We start from the raw sequence: 22361 nt of genomic DNA on the forward strand, positions 1-22361 counted from the left end.
GGGGGCTGTGGCTGCCGTCCTGTGATGTCTGGTTGTCTGCCCTGGCTGGTGGTGGTGGGGGGGGCTTGGACGGGTGCTGCTCGGCAGTCATGGGGCGTGGGGTCTGGGGCGCCGGTGGTAGCGGGGGCTGGCCCTGGGATGGGTGGTTGGCCTCTTCGGTGCGGGCTTGGGTGGGGGGGTCTGGGGCTCTGGTGCCTGGGGCCTGGCCGTTTCCTCGGTGGGTGCCTTCCTGCGCGGGGGTGGCCTGTGGTCCCTCCGGGGCGCTGCCAGGGGGGGTGGGTCGGTCCATGTCTGGGGGGCCAGCCTGCGCTGTTTGGGGGGTGGCATGTCTCGAGCCCGGGCTGGTCTGCCACTTTTTTGTCGTCGAATGAGTGGGTGACTGAGTGCGGGCTGCCCTTCGGGGTGGGGGTGGGGGGGGGCTAGCTCTTGGCGTCGGCACTGCTCCGGGGCATTGTCGCCGGGGGCTCCGGGTCCGCTCCATCCCATGCCGCGGTGGGGGGCTGGGGTGCCTAATGAGCCAGCTGGTTAGCTGGCTCTCTTCTGCCAGGGGGTAGTAAGCTCCCCCCTGGTATCATGAATCCCAGCCCCTCTCCCCCCTCACTCACATAACATGCCACGCACACATGTAGGATCTCGGGGTGGGAATGTGCCGCGCACGCTGCGGTGAGGGGGCCATCCACATGGCCTTACTCGCTGTGCTGTGCGGCCCTCTGCCTCCCCTTGTTTTAATTGTACTTTAGTCACCACATATCAGTATACACACAGGGCCTTGGGGGGTGGGGGCACTACTCAGAGGTTGGTGGGTGGGGCCGCTTAGGTGGTCTCACTTACCTCTTCACTGCTGCCCGCCCCTCAATTTTACTTACACCATATACATTGAGGGTCTTGGCGGGTGGGGGGGGGGTAATGGGGAGGAGAGCTGTGTGCAAGCAGCGCTCCTCCTCGCTTCCCCCGTCAATTTTAAATCCATCTTAAGTTTCTCAACAGTCATACTCATCCGGTACACCACATACACTCACAATCACCAACACATGCATCCAACACTTCACCTCTCACACAGGGGAGGAGAGTGGGCGGGTCTTCCTACACCCCTGCTCCCTGCCCGCGATGGTGGGGGGGCACTCGGGTAGTCGTCCGGCTGGCGGCGCCCTGGGGTTGCGGCTGGCGCTGGGGGGTGGCATCCGTTCCCCCGCATGGCGGAGGGCGGTCCAGAGTGGATGGGCTTATGTCTTTTTGTCTCTGTGTATGTGTCTGTTGTGTGAGTGGGTGTATGGTCTATGTGTATGGCTGAGAAGTGTGTCTGCGAAGTGTCTGTGTGGGCGGTGTGGGCCTGGGTCCGGGGCTAGCTGCTCCTTCCTGGGCGCGGCTGCCTCCTTGGCATGGTTGCTGTCCCTCCTCCCCGGGTGGTGGCCTGGGGGGGGCTCGGGCCTCTCCGGCGCGGGTGGGGCTCTCTGCCGGGGGCCGGTCGGCTCCCAGCCGCCTGGGGTCCTGGCCCGTGCGGGAGCGGCCGTCACCCTCGCGGGGTCGGCTGCCTGTTGCCTATGGTTCTCTGGGGCTCGTGCCCTTTTGGCTGCGGGGGCTGTGCCTGGGTCCTCCCTCCTCCTCCTGCTGGGGTGGGGACCCGGATGTCGTGGGCACGTGGGGCCTTGGCTCTTCCGTGCTCATGGGGGGCTGCGGACGCCTTGGGTCTCCTGGGCCTGTCTCCGCCGGCCTCTGGTTCTTGTGGGGTGTGGTTGCGGCCCCCCACCCTCGCTATCAAGTGCATTCCATGGAGAATTTCACATGCACCCAACACACGAATACATGTTCAAACACCTCCCCAAAACAGATGAACACACATGCTCCCTTCCAAGCACATGCTACAATTTTGTATGTCTGTATATCTGTTTTATTTTCTTTATTTCTGGTTGTGTCTTTGTATTTATGCTTTTTTGGTTGTATTTCAAATGCGTTTTTTTTTCTTTCTTTTTTTTCTTGCCTTATGTGCTTTTTACGTTACTCCTGTCTTTCTTAGCCTCTCTGTCCCACTGTTGTCTCCGCCTTTGTTCGTGTTTGTTCGTCCTTATGTTTTTTTTTTTTTTTTTTTCTCTCTCTCTCTCTCTCTCTCTTTCCTTCTTTCTCTTTCATTTCTCTCCCTACCCCTTTTCTTCACTCATTTTCCTAATCTATCACTTCCTTCCGGGCAGCACGGCAACTGTAATATTTTACATGTATTAAATAAGATACAATGAAATATACGAATAAAAAGAAATTGACCAACATGAAGGGCCTATACAGAGTTTATAGAGCCCCTCATGGTAAAGCAAATATGTCTGACACAGCAGTGCATTCAGACCATTATTCTGCTTGCAAAAGCTGCCGGACAGGACACATTAAAAAAAAAAAAAAACATTTAATTATTATAATATATTTGCTTTACATGGTAAAGTCTAAATATGACCTCACTAAATAAGTCAATTCTGAAAGGGTTGCATGAAGAAATCAGATAACATTGCAGTAGAGTATTATAGAAAAAAATGATAATTTAGACATATTCAAAAAACAGTAAGGATAACAAGGTGTGCAACTCTAAACCCAAAAACCTTACCACATAATAACCACATCCTCTTGCCAGATTGATTAATTAAAAAGAACACGACGACAATATTGTTTCTGGAACCTTACTGGGTATTACTAATAGACGGAATCTGAGACCGAAGACTTGAAAAATACTCCAGGAAGGGCCCCCATACCTTCTGAAATTCTTTGGTGGTATCACTAATCGAGTAGCGTATCTTTTCGAGGCTTAAACAGGACATAAGGTCCCTCATCCATTGAGCATGGGTGGGTGGAGCAGCACCTTTCCATCTGAGTAAGACTGCACGTCTGGCTAGAAGGGAAGCAAATGATAGTGTCCGGCGTTTCACCGGGGTCAGACATGTATCAGCATCACTGAGGCCAAAGAGCGCGATCAAAGGGTCGGGGTGTATAGGCTGTTTGAGGACTAAGGACAGGGTTTGAAATATCCCCCTCCAGTATTCTTCAAGACTAGGACATGGCCAGTACATGTGAATAAGCGAAGCATCCTCATTTCCACACTTGTCACAGCGGGGATCCAGATTCGGGTAAATACGCGATAGTTTGACTTTGGACATATGAACTCTGTGCACAACTTTAAACTGTAAAAGACAATGGCGGGCACATAAAGATGTTGAATTAACCAACTTAAATATTGAGTCCCAAGTGTCCTCACTCAATGAGCAGTTTTGATTCTATTAATAGAAGGACATTTCATACCAGCCAGTTTGTCATAAATAACGGATATTAACCCTTTGCGCGTTGGTTGCAAAGTAAGAAACATATCAGCTGCATTCATAACTGGTGACTCAGGGAAAGTCCGAATTAGAGATTTGAGAAAGTGTCTAATCTGCATATATCTAAAAAAAATGAGTATTTGGGAGATCAAATTTATCAGAAAGTTGAGTAAAAGATGCGAAGCTATTGTTGAAAAACAAATCATTAAAACACACAATTCCCTTTCTATGCCAATCATAAAATACAGGGTCGGATAAAGAGGGCTGAAAAAGATGATTTGATAAAATTGGACTCAAAAGAGAAAAACCAGTTAAATTGAAGTGTTTTCTCATCTGAGCTCATACTCTCACAGTATGCCAGACAACCGGATTATCAATTGACTTGTTTCGGGCTAAAGGAAGTGAGGATCCAAGAAGTGCCAAAACAGAAGATTCTTTAGCTGAATTCAATTCCAATGACACCCAGGATGGACAATTATCTTTGTTTTGGGAATAGAACCAAAACGCAATACAGTGTATATTAGCTGCCCAATAGTAATAACAGAAATTAGGCAAAGCCAGGCCTCCATAACGCCTAGATTTCTGGAGATGAGCTTTATTCAAACGGGGATGCCTTCCTCTCCATATATAAGAGGATATATCTGAATCTAAAGAAACAAAAAAAGATTTAGGAATAAAGGTAGGTATTGACTGTAACAGATACAAAAATTAAGGTAGTACGTTCATTTTAACAGAATTTATTCTCCCCACTAAAGATACTTTAAAATGTTTTTAAATGAAAAATTCATACAAATTCATAAGATGACAGGCAGACTACAGTCACTCAGTGTCTCCACCCTCCGTTACTGCTTTTCCGCTACAGGATGTTGGGGAGCCTGTAACTGGGAACTGTGTATGTTTGCGCTGAAACTGGGCACTGTGTGTGTCTATGTGTGTGCGCTGAAACTGGGCACTGTAACAAACACTGGTTTGTTACCAGATGTCTGCAATTATACTCCTGTCCTCTAAGGGTCAGTATAATTTCCAAGAGGACTATAAGGACCAAGAGCCTATATAAGGGCAAGGGCAGCCATGTTTGTTGAGGCTCAGAATAAAGGAAGTAAGTCCTTATTTGAGGAACGGGAAGCGTTCATGGCTCAATGTAAGATGATTTTCTGAATGATATGGATGTATTGTTTGTTAAATTTAGTAACAATTATTTGAATGATATACATGTGTATTTGTTGGGTTTAGCAAAAAGTGGGATGTATGATTTTTTATTTTCAGAAAGGCCTTTTTTTCCGGGTGAGGGTAAAATGCGGATTCCGCCGGATTCCGCCGAACGTAAACAAAAGGAGGAGCTCAGCATTGCGGTGCAACTGCGCAGTCAGTACAATACGGTTGTCTGAAATCGTATTGTTCTTAATGTTAACATTAATTTCATTGTTAATTTGTTAAACATGTGAAAATGTTCTATATATTATCTGTTGAGCGTTCTCTGGTCGAGGATAATCTACATTTTTCCCCTCTCTTGTCCCGTCAGACAGACGTGGATGTCCATGCATGCTACCAACGTCACTGTTCATGGATGCCTGTTCCTGACGAATAAAATAAATCATAATAAATCAATAAATAAATATGTCTTTCACCAAACATGTCAGTATTTTATTGTAATTCTGTATTTCTGTAGGTCTCACATCCAAGCACTATTGAACTGTTTTGGTGTTATCTGATTAAATTTTCTCATATAAGTACAGCTATACTGTACAGCTTGAAAGCACTCCTGTGAAATATCTACGTAGAAACGTGGTTGCCACTGTACAAGCCATTTTATCAGAATTAATACACGAAATAAATAAAAGAAAAAGGATATTGCAATTAAAGCATCTGTTATATTGAAACATGGAAGTGGCACGTAGAAATCCTGCCCTGGGACATGTGATATACTGCCGGAAAGCTGGCAATTTGTACTATATGGAAATGCATGAAAGTGCCCAGGGCAGGATTTCTAAATGTGCATTTCGCCCTGTACACTGTAACCATGGGGAAGCTGCCATAAATAATCTTCAACTAAAAGTCCACGGAAGTGGCACGTAGAAATCCTGCCCTGGGACATGTGATATACTGCCGGAAAGCTGGCAATTTGTACTATACGAAAATGCATGAAAATGCCCGGGGCAGGATTTCTAAATGTGCATTTCGCCCTGTACACTGTAACCATGGGGAAGCTGCCATAAATAATCTTCAAGTGGCACGTAGAAATCCTGCCCTGGGACATGTGATATATTGCCAGCTAGGAAGGTCGGATTTGTACTTTACGAAAATTCAAGATTGAAGAATGAAGATTCAAAAGGTTTATTCGTCACGTACACAGTTGTACACATACAACATGTAGTGGAATGTAACCCTGGTCACTCTGAGCAGCTGTGCATGATAAGAGAGTAACAAAATATAGAAAAAATTAGAAAAATAATAAGATAAAAAATATATGAAATGTTCAGCTGTACATAATCTATACATAAGTGATAGGTAAGAGGTATATAAGTGCAATGTGCAAGAGGCCTGAGGTATGTGCCAATGATTTGGACAGTGTGAAGCAGTACCTAGAGGCATTGAGTATTGTCCTGATTTAGGAGCATTATGACCTGGGGGAAAAAGCTCTTCCTTAACCTTTCCGTTCTGGGGTGCGTTTCCCAAGACCATATGTATAGTTCGAACGAACGTTCGCAAACACTGTCATTAAGTTGCGTAGTTCGAACAACTCACGAGCTGTAGTTAGAAGCTTAGTCCCGGGTAAATACATCAGCGATGGTGGAAAATGCAGTCTAAGAAGGGTATAGTCACCGTGTAAGTAAATTTTTTTAATAATCTTTCATAACTAATAAGGAATAATTTAGCTCTACGATCATATATAATGTGAAGTTGTGTGAAAATGTAGTTTGAAACGTTATTGTTGTGTGGGTCACTGGTCATAAGTATGGTAACTATCGGTAGTGAGCAATAGGGACACCTTGCTGGGTGATGCGGGAAGAATCCGCTATGTGACCCATCTGTACGTTGACGTCGAAATTCAACTCACCAGTGGCACTTGCACTCTCATCTAGCACATATTGTATGTTCTAGTCACTCTTTGGCTTCTTCTCATGTTTAGAAACATGTGTGAACAGTTTTGAGTCCTTGTGTTTAAGTGATGACTACTGTATGGTGGCTGTGCTGAACTTCTGCAGCCTGTGTTTTCTATTTTGCATCAAAGTTCACCACAGTGCAAAATGTGTTTTGATGAATGGGAATGTGTTTAGAGTTTTGCTCAAATCTGCAAATTGTGTTTAAAGTTTCACCAAAAGAGTGATTGATTCAATAAATGAGTTTTGGCAATTGGAAGTTTTGTTCCAAGAATGAGGTTTAGTCTTTTAGCAATTCAGAAAAACTGTAACAGAAACATAAGGCAAGGTAAACTTTAACTTACCAAAGCTCTTTGGGGTGGTCAAACCAGATGTGTCCAGTTTATACAGATACTGCACAGTTAGGGGTAAAAGGCTGTTATGGGCAGGGTTAATCAATTGTACAGTTGTGCTTAAAATGGGGTATAAAATCCTTCAAATACTACAAAAGTTATGTAAGACAACTTTTGTTTTTTGTCTTGTAAACAAGTACACCTACTCTTACAGTTTTAGACTTAACAGGTTTTAAAGAATTTTATATTATATTATATTATATTATATTATATTATATTATATTATATTAACATGACTATAGCGAATGTCTGTCAGCCCCTTTTGACAGAAGGGCCTTTTAGCTATGTTTTCACAGACTCTGAGTCTGAAAAATCAGGGGTAGAAATAATTTGAGATAATGCAAAAAACAATGTGAGAGGAATGGATGTGTGGTTGCAATGACAGATAACATCACACGGTATGTGTAAAAGTCATTTGAAGACTGAATTGTGTTACAGTGAAAAAAACCCACAACAGCACAATAAAGGGCAAGTGACTCAGGCAAAGTCAGTCAGAAGGGTGTGTGAACATGCTCGGCAAACTGGGTGATAAGTATAATGATGAATGCCTGCTCACCAGTAAGTTCATGCTTATTTCCTTACAGTATCTCTTGAGGAGGCCTGCCAATGGTGTGGACAGTTTCAAAATAAAGATGGTGACTGGTTGAGGAAATTGATGTAGTCATTTGATAGATGGGAAAATATGACTACTTGTCCTATACTGTATGTTGTTAATCCCACTGTAGATACTCTGTGATGGATGCCAGAGGTGGCAACACCGTGTCTGTACTGGCATGACCAAGAGCCAATTCAAACACATAACAAATGTTAAATGGTATTGCACAGCTTGTGAAGAGAAGTGTTCGCTATAAAAACGCAGCCACACTACAGTGGTATGCAAAAGTCTGCAACCGCTTGTTAATTTAGCATTTTTTCCAACTTTTGACCTTTTATTTTTAACCCCTTCATTGAGCCAATGCATTTATTTGAAAAACAGTGTTACAGGGGACACAGTTGGGTATTAAAATCAAGTTTTTATTCTAGCTTGGCTTTACTTTTCTGAGTTTGTTAAAGTTCCCATGTCAATCATCTTTTTGAGTAATTTGCGTAATGTACTTCTCTCGCCAAAGGTGCAAAATAAATGAGTAATACTATATAGTAGAACAGACATGCGTCAAGTTTTCTTCATGTTCGCGTAGGTGGCCTTGAAAAAGGACATTTTGTGTCTCAGTGATGGCTCAGTATCTGGTGGGCCATACTTTGTTCTCCATCACCTGCCTGCACCATGTTGGCTTTGAGTGAATGAGTTTGATGAGGTGATCATGGGTGATAACATGGTTCCAGGCTGCAATGAGTGACTCAATCAACTCATGTTTTGATTTTGGATGTCTCTTGGATATCTCCAAAGCCACCTTGTGCCACAAGTTCTCAATGAGATTCAGATCGGGGGATTTGGCAAGCCACTCAATTGATCGATGTTGTTCTGACGCTTCCAGTTGATCACCTGTTTGGAGCAATGGCACGGTGCGTTGTCATCTTGGAACAGGAACCAGCTTGTAAACAGCTGCTGCACTGACGGCACCATACACTTTTGCAGTACTGTGATGTACTTGGTCCCACTGACCATGCCGTCAACGATGTGCAGACGTCCGACGCCACTGGCAGCCATGCAGCCCCAGACCATGACCTTCAAAGGATGCTTCACAGTGAGGTTGAGGCACTCAGGCTTGAACTCCTCTCCAGGAAACCTCCTCACATAGGTGTCTGCCTGGCTACCAAACAGGCAGAAAGTGCTTTCATCGCTGGAAAGCACCTTTTCCCACCGTTTCACATGTCCAGCGTGACTTCTTCCGTGTCCAGTCAATCCGGTTGCACCTTTGGACATCAGTCATCAGTGGCTTGTTGCGTGCCTTGCAACCCCACAGACAAAACTGTTGATGAGGTGACACTGACATGGCAGCTGTCTGACCACTCACGCAGTAGCTGAGGTGAGGTCAACTTGCGATTGCTCAATGGAATGCGTCAAAGTGCATGATCCTAGCATGATGTTGATGCATGTGGATGACCAGACCGAGGCGTGTCTGCCACCAAACTCACTTTCTTCTTTTGTAGAATCTTTACAACTGCTCTGTGACTGCAGCCGACTTTGTTAGTAATCTGCCAGCATGAAAATCCATGAAAATTTGTTGTTCCAAGGAATATTTCTTAAATAATAGTTTATTTTCATTTGTAATTCTTCATTCTGCCAATACATATTTATTTGTTTAATAAATGGTGTTGTTCACAAAACTACAAAAAGTAATGTGAGAACATAGTAATTCACTACATTCACTACTGTTCATGGCTTAAGGGCCATTTGTTAGACTGCACAACACAATTGTGAAAGAAGGTGAGAGCTCCCGTAGTGGCTATGGGACTGTATTTCCATAGAGCTGATATTATGTGTGGCAGCCTCATTGCTTTTTAGATCACAAGGTGGGATAGAAGGACAAATCAAATCAATTTGCTCATTTAATATTAAAATTTTTTTATTAGGCTTGATTTTTGGAAGCCCAAATTTAGAAACCCACCGCAACTGAAAATGGAATGCCACAGATATAAGTCTCTTCCATGTAGTAGTATCTATTTGTTAACCCAGAGTGATAGCTTTTTGGCTAAGGATCTGTGTCAGCAGTTGGAATTATTGCTGGTTTAAATTATGTGAATGCCATGACAAATCCTACTCTATTAGCTACTTGAGCAGTTGCTCTATTTTGGGTGTGATGTTAATTTTCATTTAGCCTGGTAAGGAGGTTTAATGTACAGGGAAATTGGGTGGTTAGTGGCTAAATTATCACTCCAGCTGCTAGAAATAAACTGTGCATAGTTCTTGTGCGTGAGATGGCTTGTTATGAGAATGCAACAATATTGCAGCAGGAAAACAAGCACTGAGAAAACACTTTTTTTTTTCATTACTCCATGGACATACATCTTTCAAGATACCACCCAAATACCCTCAATGGAACATAAGCCAATAGATCCTACTAGGATCCACTGTTGGAAATGCAGTCACTACTTAAAGTCTCTGGGGTATTTATACTGTTGCCCTATGAAACACCATCATAGTGAAAGGTTAAAACAAAGGCAGTACCCTGTCATGCTATGCAAATATACATGAGAGCTATTGGTCTTCAGGAGAGTGGGCAGGTCCAGGAGCTGCAGAGTGAAACAAACTTTATAATCTGTGTCAATGAGCACTGCCTTGCCTGAAATGCTTACCTGGAAATTAACTTAAACGTGTATTACATATTACAGGAGAAATACTTAAAAATTAATTAGATTGGCTGGCTGGCTCTTGAAAGTAGGAACTGTAAATGAACTGACCTTAATGAGTATAATAGTCAGGTACATTGCAATTCATTCCACTTGAAAAGTTACAACTTAGACTAGTTCAGTGTAAGTGTATAGCTCAGTAGTCTAAGTATGTGGGCTTGTAATTCAGGGGTTGCTGGTTCAAATCCAGCTTCAACTAGATAAGTGCATGTTTATGGGCCCTTGAACCATGAAAAGTAGTGAATTGCCATGTTCTCAAATTACTTTTTGTAGATTTGTGAACAACACCATTTATTAAACAAACAAATCTGCATTTGCAGAATGAAGAATTAAAAATGAAAATAAACTATTATTTAAGAAATATTCCTTGGAACAACAAATTTTCATGGATTTTCATGCTGCCAGATTACTAACAAAGTCGGCTGCAGTCACAGAGCACTTGTAAAGATTGTACATGAGAAGAAAGCGAGTTTTGTGGCAGACACGCCTCAGTCTGGTCATCCACATGCATCAAAATCATGCTAGGATCATGCACTTTGACGCATTCCATTGAGAAGTCACAAGTTAACCTCACCGTGTCATGTCAGTGTCACCTCATCAACAGTTTGTTGCCGGTTCCCGCAGTTTGGTCTGTGGGGTTGCAAGGCACGCAACAAGCCACTGATGACTGATGTCCAAAGGTGCAACCGGATTGACTGGACACGGAAGAACTCACGCTAGACATGTGAAACGGTGGGAAAAGGTGCTTTCCAGCGATGAAAGCACTTTCTGCCTGTTTGGTAGCCAGGCCGACACCTATGTGAGGAGGTTTCCTGGAGAGGAGTTCAAGCCTGAGTGCCTCAACCTCACTGTGAAGCATCCTTTGAGGGTCATGGTCTGGGGCTGCATAGCTGCCAGTGGCGTCGGACGTCTGCACATCTTTGATGGAATGGTACATCACAGTACTGCAAAAGTGTATGGTGCCGTCACTGCAGAAGCTGTTTAAAGGCCGGTTCCTGTTCCAAGATGACAATGCACCGTGCCATTGCACCAAAAAGGTGATCAACTGGAAGTGTCAGAACAACATCGATCAATTGACTGGCTTGCCCAATCTCCCGATCTGAATCCGATTGAGAACTTGTGGCACAAGGTGGCTTTGGAGATATCCAAGAGACATCCAAAATCAAAACATGAGTTGATTGAGTCACTCATTGCAGCCTGGAATCATGTTATCACCCATGATCACCTCATCAAACTGGTTCACTCAATGCCGACACGGTGCAGGCAGGTGATCAAGAACAAAGTGTGGCCCACCAGATACTGAGCCATCACTGAGACAAAAAAAGTCCTTTTTCAAGGCCACCTACACGAACATGAAGAAAGCTTGACGCATGTCGGTTCTACTATATATGAAGTATACTAATTTATTTTGCACCTTTGGCCAGAGAAATACATTACGCATATTACTCAATAAGACAATTGACATGGGAGCTTTAACAAACAAACTCAGAAAAGTAAATCCAACCTAGAATAAAAACTTGATTTTTATTACTGTGTCCCCTGTAACACTGTTTTCAAATAAATATATTGGCTCAACGAAGGAGTTAAAAGTAAAAGGTCAAAAGTTGGAAAAAATGCTAAATTAACAAGTGGTTGCAGACTTTTGCATACCACTGTAGTGTGGCTGCGTTTTTATAAAGAAGACTCCTCTTCACAAGCTGTGCAATACCATTTAACATTTGTTATGTGTTTGAATTGGCTCTTGGTCATGCCAGTACAGACACGGTGTTGTCACCTCTGGCATCCATCACAGAGTATCTACAGTGGGATTAACAACATACAGTATAAGACAAGTAGCCATATTTTCCCATCTATCAAATGACTACAGTAATTTTCCTCACCCAGTCACCATCTTTATTTTGAAACTGTCCACACCATTGGCAGGCCTCCTCAAGAGATACTGTAAGGAAATAAGCATGAACTTACTGGTGAGCAGGCATTCATCATTATACTTATCACCCAGTTTGCCAAGCATGTTCACACACCCTTCTGACTGACTGCCTGAGTCACTTGTCCTTTATTGTGCTCTTGTGGGTTTTTTTCACTGTAACACAATTCAGTCTTCAAATTACTTTTACACATACCGTGTGATGTTATCTGTCATTGCAACCACACATCCATTCCTCTCACACTGTTTTTTGCATTATTGCAAATTAGTTCTACCCCTGACTTTTCCGGCTCAGATTCTGTGAAAACATAGCTAAAAGGCCCTTCTGTCAAAAGGGGCTGACAGACATTCGCTATAGTCATGTTAATATAATATAATATAATATAATACAAAATTCTTTAAAACCTGTTAAGTCTAAAACTGTAAGAGTAGGTGTACTTGTTAACAAAACAAAAAACAAAAGTTCTCTTACATAACTTTTGTAGTATTTGAAGGATTTTATACCCCCATTTTAAGCACAACTGTACAATTGATTAACCCTGCCCATAACAGCATTTTACCCCTAACTGTGCAGTATCTGTATAAACTGGACACATCTGGTTTGACCGCCCCAAAGAGCTTTGGTAAGTTAAAGTTTACCTTGCCTAAAGACTAAACCTCATTCTTGGAACAAAACTTCCAATTGCCAAAACTCATTTATTGAATCAATCACTCTTTTGGTGAAACTTTAAACACAATTTGCAGATTTGAGCAAAACTCTAAACACATTCCCATTCATCAAAACACATTTTGCACTGTGGTGAACTTTGCAAAATAGAAAACACAGGCTGCAGAAGTTCAGCACAGCCACCATACAGTAGTCATCATTTAAACACAATGACTCAAAACTGTTCACACATGTTTCTAAACATGAGAAGAAGCCAAAGAGTGACTAGAACATACAATATGTGCTAGATGAGAGTGCAAGTGCCACTGGTGAGTTGAATTTCGACGTCAACGTACAGATGGGTCACACAGAGGATTCTTCCCGCATCACCCAGCAAGGTGTCCCTATTGCTCACTACCGACAGTTACCGTACTTATGACCAGAGACCCACACAACAATTACGTTTCAAACTAAATTTTCAGACAACTTCACATTACATGTGATCGTAGAGCTAAATTATTCCTTATTAGTTATGAAAGATTATTAAATTTCTTACTTACACGGTGACTATACCCTTATTAGACTGCATTTTCCACCATCGCTGATGTATTTACCCGGGACTAAGCTTCTAACTACAGCTCAAGAACTGTAGTTCGAACTACGCAACTTTACAACAGTTTTGCTCCACTATGGTCTTGGGAAATGCATCCCAGAACGGAAAGGTTAAAGAGGAGCTTTTTCCCCCAGGTCATAATGCTCCTAAATCAGGACAATACTCAATGCCTCTAAGTACTGCTTCACCCTGTCCAAATCATTGGCACATACCTCAGGCCTCTTGCACATTGCACTTATATACCTCTTACCAATCACTTATGTATAGATTATGTACAGCTGAACATTTCATATATTTTTTATCATATTATTTTTCTTATTTTTTTCTATATTTTGTTACTCTCTTATCATGCACAGCTGCTCAGAGTGACCAGGGTTACATTCCACTACATGTTGTGTGTGTACAACTGTGTACATGACGAATAAACCTTTTGAATCTTCAATCTTAAATTTTTGTAAAGTACAAATTCCGACCTTCCTGGCAATATATCACATGTTCTGGGGCCTCATTTCTACATGCCACTTCTGTGGACTTTTAGATTATGCAGGGCAGCTTCCCTATTGTTACAGTGTATAGGACAAAATGGATAATTACAAATCCTGCCACAAACACTTTTAAATGTTTTCATAAAATTTAACCTTTTCCACTACTACATGCCAAGCCTGGGGGACTTATTTCTACATGCTACTTCCATGTTTAAATGTAACAGATGCTTTGCAATTTTCTTTTTCTTTCTTGTATTAATTATCATATAATGACTTGTACAGTGCCAACCAATGTGACGTTTCTATAATAGTGTCGATATTTCACATGAGTGTTTGCAAGGTGTACAGTAGCCTTACTAATTATATGAGAAAATGAAACCAGACAACACAAACATACAGTTCGATAGTGTTTCGATATGAAATCTACAAAAATACGTCAGAATACACTTTTTTTGGTGAAAGAAACATTTTTATTTATTATTACGATTTATTTTATTTATCAAGAACAGGCACCCACAAACTGTGACGTTCATGGTAGCTGGACGTCCAAATCCAAATTATCCGCGACTAGAAAATGCTCAACATGATATATAGAACATTAAAAAACAAAAAAAACAACCAACAATTAAATAATTGTTAAACATTAACAGCAATAAGGATTTCGGACAATCGTATTGTACTCTGTAATATGGATGACAAAATTGCACTGGCTGAACGTGCTGAGCTCCTCGAATACCCCTTTGTTTACATCCAGCGTATACTCCACCCCTGCAGGCGACGGCAGATTGCGCTCCACGTCACGTCAGCTGCAGACACACCCTTTTTTTCCCCCCCTGATTTACTTGCAACTGCCAACCTTCTCTTTCCGACTTCACATCCTACCATTGTTTGGACCATCCTCACCTGGAAGAGGACGTTTGGTGTCCACTTTGGACTGTGCTATTCATTTCAGTTGTATGGTTATCCATCTCAACACCAGTTTTCTTGAGTTATTGTTAATTCATTATTTACATGTACATTTGCTGCTCACCTTTGTTAGTAAATATTCTTTGGTCTGTGAACTGATGGTGTATTTCTCTTTACGCCACCCTGAAATGTCCCTCCCTACGTATAGTGTGTAATAGGTTGGTTCTGAGGCAGGAATCAGCAGTGTTACATAAGTGGTGCCTGAACAGGGACCAGGGTTTAACAATTCATTGTATCTTGCATTAGTAGTGGTGTTGCCATGACTAGCAGCAGCCCTCATGTTCTTTCTTATGTTCTACTTAAGAAATTTACAAATGAGAGGAGGCCATTCGGTCCATCAAGCTCGTTTGGGGATAACTTAACTAATAGCTCAGAGTTATTAAAATCTTATCTAGCTCAGATTTAAAGGAGCCCAGGGTTTTAGCTTCCGCTACACTAGCAGGAAGACTATTACATACTCTAACTACACGCTGTGTAAAGTAGGGCTGTCGCGATAACCGCAATATTGTAATATCGCGCTATTGACAAGCCAACCGCAGAGGAAGGAAAGCAACCGCAGAAACCGCGGCAACCGCAGGGACAGGGTTAATTTTTTTTTCTTCTTCTTCATGAGGCTGTGGCCTTATTGTTTTACAATTCATCACCTGTATTGAATGTTAAATAAATTAATAATGATACCAGAGTGTTACGAGTGTCATTTTCCCGCGAACTGTTAATATCCGGGGTTTCGTTGATTTTGAATATTGAAACGATGGCAGGCGCTCTCCTCCCAAAACCTAATGTCACGTCGCCAGTTTGGGAACATTTCGGCTTTCAACCCAATGAAAAGGGTGAGCCGGCAAATTTAGATGAACCGATTTGCAAAATTTGTGGCAAAAAGGTCCCTGTGACACGCGGCAATACATCTAATTTGCGGTGTCATCTCGCTAACTGTCATCCAGCCATTGAAGCGCAGCTGCCTCTTCCAGCATCAGGTCGCGGAGCAACATCAAAAAGAACAGCTGAGGCCGGTACTAGCCGACAGTTAGGAGTAGCTGAAGCCTTTGCGAAATCGGTCAAATACAACCGTGAAAGTAACCGGTATAAATGTCTTACAGCCGCTGTTACACAGTATCTAGTTGAGGAGATGGTTCCATTCAATACAGTGGAGAAACCTTTTTTCGTTTTTCAAATTGGAAAAAATAATTTCTTATTGTTTGTTTATTGTTAGCCTACTTTAGAATGATTTGATTTCGTTTTTTAAATTGGAAAAGGCATGTTCTTATTGCTGTTTGGCATTAAAAAAATAAACAAAAAATGTTTTGTCTCTCTGTCAGTTAAAAAGCAACAATATATGCTACATAACTCAGCAATAGAGCTTTGTATGCAGTAAAATCAAGATTTTTATTTATTTATTTATTTTTAAACGGCGGTAATACCGCATACCGCGCTATTGAGCCACCCATAAAAACCGCAAGGGAAATTTCCTAACCGCGACAGCCCTAGTGTAAAGAAGTGCTTCCTCAAATTTAATTTAAAATCCCGCTGATTTCCACTTATGGCCACGAGTTCTAGTATTTAAACAAATATTGAAGTAGCCATTCGGCTGAACAGCATGCAGACCCGTTAGAATCTTATAGACCTGGATCATGTCCCCCCCTTAGTCTCCTTTGCTCAAGGCTAAACAGATTCAGCTCAGCTAACCTCTCCTCATAAGACATTCCTCTAAGACCAGGAGTCATTCCCGTAGCCCTCCATTGCACCTTTTCTAAGGCAGCAATGTCCTTCTTAAGGTATGGTGACCAAACCTGCACACAATATTCTAGGTGGGGTCTTACCAAGGAATTATATAAATGTGACACCACCTTCCTTGACTTAAACTCCACACACCTAGATATATAACCCAACATTCTGTTTATCTGTGTTAGAGACACGGGATGAGTTCCATGACTCAGACTTCACAGCTGGTCCATTTGTGACTCGACGAGAACCTTTGCAGAGGAGCATGCACAACTGCCTCCTAAGGGAAAAGCACCTCTTGCCCCTTTTTCTCCAGAGCAGTTACAGGAGATGTTAACCCGGTTGCAGGTAGTGGAATCGTTGGTGGAGAAAATCAACTCTGACTTCAGCACTTTTCAAACTTCTCTAGACACTTGCCAGGTATATGTACAAGGAGTGGAGGACAAGGCAAAGGCAATGGAAGAAAGATTTCAGTAGAGATTGAGTACAGAGGTAGATAGAATAAAACAACTTGTGGACTTACAGATGCAAGAGCTAGGTCAGTCAGTCTATGGATTGTTTGCAGAGGAGAGATGGACAATTGAAGGCTTTAATACAGACACGTGTTCTGCCATCTTCTACACCTGTCCAGGTTTACCCATCTTTTTGTCATTCCCATCCATCTGGCTGCCAAGGGCGTCATTTTAAAACGACCATTAAGATTGAGTTTCCACATTTTGGCCAGGGATCAGATGAAGATCCAGTGGCATATATTAAGAGGTGTGAAGAATTCTTAGCTGTTAGACCAATGAGCGATGTGGAAGTACTAGCTACAATGTCATCTGTTCTGTCAGGTACTGCTAAAGATTGGTGGTTGGCAGAGAGAAGAGCCATTGGAACATGGAGTCAATTTAAGGATGCTTTCCTAAGATCTTTTCTTTCTGAGGATTATGAAGCAGAAGCAGAGAGAAGAATCCATGAGAGGAAACAAGGACCCCAAGAGACCATCCGTAACTTTGCTTTCCAGTACAGGGCACTGTGTCTGCGATGGAAGAATGACATGACAGAGAAGGATGTGGTACATGCTATTCTGCGTAATTATAATCCCTGTCTGGCAAGCCTACTGAGAGGTACTGCTAAAACTGTGGAAGAGTTAGTGAGAGTGGGAACACTGATTGAACAGGATTGGCAGGAAGTCAAATGCTATCTTAATCAGTTCAACCACCCAAGAGCTGACCAACAACATAAACAAACTTCGAGTAAGGTTAGCCATACAAACACCTTACAGATGCAAGGAAGGGTGTCCATTACTTTCAAAGCGCTCACATTACCAATCACCATCAGGGGGCAGCAGTTTTTGGCAATGGTAGATACAGGCAGTTCTCTTTCATTAATACAGTGTGTGTGTTTGTGTGTGTGTGTGTGCGCGCTGTAACTGGGCACTGGGTGTGTGTGTGCTGTAATGGGGCACTGTGTTAGTGTGCGTGAGCTCTAACCGGGGGCTCTGTGTGTTTGTGTGTGTATGCTGTAATGGGGCTCTGTGTCAGTGTGTGTGAGCTCTGACCGGGGGCTCTGTGTATGTGTGTGTGCTCTAAGTGGGCGCTGTGTGTGTGTGTGTGTGTGTGTGTGTGTGTTCGTGTTCTAAGTGGGCGCTGTGTGCATGTATGTGCTGTAACAGGGCTCTATGTGGGTAGTGTGTGTTTGTGTGTGCTGTAACAGGGCACTGTGTGTGTATGTGTGTGTGTGTACTACATGTGGGGACTGTGTGTGTGTGCACGCGCTGTAACTGGGCACTCTGTGTGTGTGTGGGTTTGCATAGGTCGCATTTGATAAAATTGTCCCCAAAGTGTAGTGAAACACACACATACACACAGACAAACAAATACACAATAAATTTACCTTGTGAATTATCCTGGCCGAATATAAGTATTGCAATTACCAGAAAATATCATTTTGATGTTTTTAAATGGTAGTACTCAATTTTGGCCACCAGACGGCAGCATAAAATGTGCCTGTGCTGTAACAGGGCACTGTGTCTGTGTGTATGCACTATAACAGGGCACTGTGTGTGCGTGCGTGCGTGCGTGCGTGCGCTAGCTGGGGGCTCTGTGTGTGTGTGTGTGTGTGTGTGTGTGTGCTGTAACAGGGCACTGTGTGAATGTGTGTGAGCTCTGACCGGGGACTGTGTGTGTAACTGGGCACTGTGTGTGTGCTGTAACTGAGTCCTGTATGTGTGTGTGTGCTGTAACAGGGCACTGTGTGTGTGTGTGTGTGTGCGCGTGAGCTGTGACCGGGGGCGTTCTGTTTGTTTGTGTGTGTGCGTGCATGTGTGTGCTGTAACAGGCCTCTGTGTCTGTGTGTGTGGGCTGTAACAGTGCACAGTGTGTGTGTGTGCGTGCATGTGTGTGCTGTAACAGGCCTCTGTGTCTGTGTGTGTGGGCTGTAACAGTGCACAGTGTGTGTGTGTGCGCTGTAACTTGGCACAGTGTGTGTGTGTGTGTGTGCGCGTGAGCTGTGACCGGGGGCGTTCTGTTTGTTTGTGTGTGTGTGCGTGCATGTGTGTGCTGTAACAGGCCTCTGTGTCTGTGGGCTGTAACAGTGCACAGTTTGTGTGTGTGCGCTGTAACTGGGCACTGTGTGTGTGTGTTTGTGTGTGTGTGTGTGTGTGTGTGCTGTAACAGGGCACTGTGTGAATGTGTGTGAGCTCTGACCGGGGGCTCTGTGTGTGTGTGTGTGTGTGTGTGTGTGCTCTAAGTGGGCGTTGTGTGTGTGTGCTGTAACTGGGCACTGTGTGTGTGTGTGTGTGTGTGTGTGTGTTCCCTGTAACTGGGCATTGTCTGTGTGTGTGTGTGTGTGTGTGTGTGTTTGTGTGTGTGTGTGTGTGAGCTCTAGCCGGGGGCTGTGTGTGCTGTAACAGGGCACTGTGTGAATGTGTGTGAGCTCTGACCGGGGGCTCTGTGTGTATGTGTGTGTGTGTGTGCTCTAAGTAGGCGTTGTGTGTGTGTGCGCTGTAACTGGGCACTGTGTGTGTGTGTGGGTTTGCATAGATCACATTTGATAAAATTGTCCCCAAAGTGCAGTAAAACACACACATACACACACACACAATAAATGTACCTTGTGAATTATCGTAATAACCGTGGGAAAATTATTTTTCTATTTTCTTGCTGCCATCTCCTGGCCGAATGCAAGTATTGCAATTACCAGAAATGATAATTTTTAATGTTTTTAAATGGTAGTACTCAATTTTGGCCACCAGACGGCAGCATAAAATGTGTGTATGCAGTAACAGGGCACTGTGACTGTGTGTGTGAGCTCTAGCCGGGGGCTGTGTGTGCTGTAACAGGGAACTGTGTGAATGTGTGTGAGCTCTGACCGGGGGCTCTGTGTGTGTGTGTGCTGTAACAGGGCACTGTGTCTGTGTGTGTGGGCTGTGTCAGCACACAGTGTGTGAGTGTGTGTGCTCTAAGTGGGCGTTGTGTGTGTGTGTGCTGTAACTGGGCACTGTGTGTGTGTGCGTGCCGTAAGTAGGCGCTGTGTGTGTGTGTGTGTGTGTGCGCGTGTGCGCGCACGTGTGCGCGTGTGCATGCTGTAACTGGGCACTGTGTGTGTGGGTTTGCATAGATCACATTTGATAAAATTGTCCCCAAAGTGCAGTAAAACACACACATACACACACATACACAATAAATTTACCTTGTGAATTATAATAACCGTGGGGAAATTATTGTTCTATTTTCTTGCTGCCATCTCCTGGCCGAATGTAAGTATTGCAATTACCAGGCATTACTTAAAGCTTCTGCAACCTGAGAAATGCTTCCACAGGTGGCTGGGGCTTGAGTGTGGACCAATACGGGGGTGAGATTCAGCTAGGGTAGCATAATGCAGGTAGGTAACTATCACAGAAGTGTAACAGGACCGTTGCAAAACCATAACACACCGGTTAGAGGTCAGTCTTCCTCCTCTGTTGTGGCAGTCATTGTATTTGTATTTCTGTGAGGCATTTCTATGGATCAGCTGAGAAACAATAGACTTTGAGGTGTATCACAGGGACTAATAGCAGTGCCCCAAAGCCCTAGGTTGTTTTTACGGTTGACAAGATTGAAAACGTTCCTGTTCTGTATCCATGAATGTAATGACTTCCTGCATGGTGACACAGGAGAAGAAGACTGAAAGGGAAGCTAGGAGAAGGAGGGTGTGTGCGGTGTCGCTCTGTTAAGATCTACGAGGTCTTTGCTCCAGGAGGCCTGGACATTGCAGGCAGGCAGCTATTTACCTTTAATCAGCTGTGCCAATTATGCAGAATCAATGACTTCTTGTGGTGTCCTTTGTTCCCCTTGATATGGCCTTCAGGATGCTGCAGGCAAGGTTCTGGACCACTGGACTATCATGTCCCGGGAGGAGGAGACCTGTCCATCTAGGAGAAAGAAGGCCAGGCCATCGCAGTGCCCTCATCAAAGACTGACTCTGACATCAGGATTTTCATCGAGAGCAACAACTGCTCTCGTAGCCCCAGCCTGCTGACGCACCTCGAGAACAGCAGTCTCTCCACTATACACCACTTTGAGAACATCCCCAACAGCCTGGCCTTCCTGCTTCCTTTCCAGTACATCAACCCAGTGTCTGCCCCCATGCTGGGTCTGCCCCAAAATGGGCTCATGCTGGAGCAGCCAGGTCACAGGCCACGGGAGTCCAGTCTGCCAAACCTGAGTGACCCCAACGAGAGCAGTGAGTCGGAGGTGTCTCTCTCACCGTTCCGCTATGGGCAAAGCCCAGGCCTGGGGGGCACCGGTGTCACCGTGGCGATCGAGCCTAAGCCTGAGCCTGCTAGCGTAACAACCATCTCCCCGACCCCCACCTCCCAGCAGCCTCAACAGCAGCAAGCACCAATGCAGCAGCAGCAGCTGGCTGGACTGAGTGAGCAACATGCATTTGTTAAGAGTGAGCAAGCCAAGAGCATCGTTACCTCGTCCTTCTCCTCCAAGATGCATCGCATGCGGCGCATGGGTTCTATCTCACGCAAGGGCCGAGTGTGCTGCAACGCATGCGGCAAGACCTTCTATGACAAGGGCACCCAGAGGATCCACTACAATGCTGTGCACCTGAAGATCAAGCACCGCTGCACTATCGAGGGCTGCAACATGGTGTTCAGCTCCCTGCGCAGCCTCAACCGGCACAGCGCCAACCCTAACCCCCGACTACACATGCCCATGCTGAGGAACAACCGTGACAAGGACCTCATCCGCTCCAGCGTTGGCTCTGGCACATCTGTCATCTCCAGCACCAAAAGCAGTTTGACTCTGACCAGCCCGGGACGGCCACCTCTTGGCTTCACTACCCCACCGCTCGAGCCCATGCTGCAGTCTCCCCTGCAAAGTTCTCTGATCTTCCCATCCTTGAAATCAGTCCAGCCAGTACAACCGATACCCCCATTCTATTGTGCGCTGTTGTCCCCTGGGGATCTTGTCAGTTCATCGGTCTCCCTGCCCACCAGCTCCATACTCCCTCCGGCCTCTAACAACATGTCTCTCATGGAGCAGCAGGCCTCGGCCTCTGGCTCCCGCAATCCTCTAGTGGCCGAGGCAGGGCTTGTCAGCCACAAGCTGCCTGGTACTGGCATCCAGGAACATTTTGTTGACCCCACACCCAAGAAGAAGCCCCGCAAATCCAGCATGCCAGTGAAAATTGAGAAGGAGGTCATCAGCGTGGCTGATGTGTTCGACGACAAAGAGGAGGAGGAGGAGGATGAGGAAGGGGTCAGGGTCCTGAATGGAATGACTAGCACCCAGGGATGCCACCATCCACATTCCCACCTTTACAACAACAGCAACCACAGTGGGGGCAGCAGCCAAGCATCTCCCAGCCGGGATGAGATGAGCCCTGGGCTGGCACTGAGGAGCATTCTCCAGCTGGAGCAGGATGAAGCTCGGACTACCAGCAAGAGGTGGA

At 44.3% G+C, this 22361-nt stretch overlaps 1 long non-coding RNA gene and 1 pseudogene across 2 annotated transcripts; both read left to right on the forward strand.

Moving 5' to 3' along the window:
* Positions 1-4082: 4082 nt before the first annotated feature.
* On the forward strand, positions 4083-4927 carry LOC140591809 (uncharacterized). Of its 2 annotated transcripts, XR_011992111.1 has the most exons (3): positions 4083-4434; positions 4560-4658; positions 4816-4927. It is a non-coding gene; the product is annotated as an uncharacterized lncRNA (long non-coding RNA). The 2 variants fall into 2 exon arrangements; XR_011992110.1 differs by having other exon boundaries at positions 4083-4658.
* Positions 4928-17247: 12320 nt separating this feature from the next.
* LOC140591835 (zinc finger protein basonuclin-2-like) overlaps positions 17248-22361 on the forward strand; it is a 154742-nt pseudogene continuing 149628 nt past the window's right edge.

This window comes from Paramormyrops kingsleyae, chromosome 6 (assembly GCF_048594095.1).
Source record: "Paramormyrops kingsleyae isolate MSU_618 chromosome 6, PKINGS_0.4, whole genome shotgun sequence".
Classification (NCBI taxonomy): Eukaryota; Metazoa; Chordata; class Actinopteri; order Osteoglossiformes; family Mormyridae; genus Paramormyrops; species Paramormyrops kingsleyae.